General features: G+C 61.7%; 1 long non-coding RNA gene across 1 annotated transcript; it reads left to right on the forward strand.

Moving 5' to 3' along the window:
* Positions 1–360, forward strand: LOC103917605. The gene is made up of 2 exons (XR_663636.1): positions 1–36; positions 111–360. It is a non-coding gene; the product is annotated as an uncharacterized LOC103917605 (long non-coding RNA).
* The last annotated feature ends 178 nt before the right edge of the window (positions 361–538 follow it).

A 538-nucleotide genomic window follows, 5' to 3' on the forward strand; every position in this document is an offset into this window, starting at 1 on the left:
TCCAGGAGCTAACAGAGGAGGTGGCCAAGCAGCTGAGTGGAGGGGTGGGGGCTGGCTCTGTCTTGCCCTTACCCCCCCAAGCCCTTACCACCCTCCTCCACCTGCTCCAGGGCAACCACGTGCGGCAGCTGAAGGCCAACAAGGCAGAGAAGGCCCAGGTCGACATGGAGGTGGCCAAGCTGCTGGAGCTGAAGAAGCAGCTGGCACTAGCAGAGGGCAAAAGCCCTGAAGACCCTGTGCCCAAGGGGAAGTGGAAGAAGTAGCACCTGGCTCCTCTGGGCAGGGGAGCAGCCCCAGTGCTACCGAGACCAGACTGGGCTGTGCTGGTGGTCATGTGCATGTAATAAAATGCAAAAACTACACAATCTGGTATGGAAGCAGTGCCCTCCCCATGGCATCAGTCTGGGGCAGTGTCCCTCCAGTTCACGGCTGCCCCCCAGGTCCGCAGGGGCAGCAGAGTCCTTGCCCCACTGGCTGCAGGGCAGCATTGGCACCTAAGCCTGGCGGAGGTTCACAATGCGGTCGATGAGGGCAGCCC

The sequence above is a fragment of the Pygoscelis adeliae genome, unplaced genomic scaffold (assembly GCF_000699105.1).
Source record: "Pygoscelis adeliae isolate BGI_AS28 unplaced genomic scaffold, ASM69910v1 C10230097, whole genome shotgun sequence".
In the NCBI taxonomy this organism is placed as follows: domain Eukaryota; kingdom Metazoa; phylum Chordata; class Aves; order Sphenisciformes; family Spheniscidae; genus Pygoscelis; species Pygoscelis adeliae.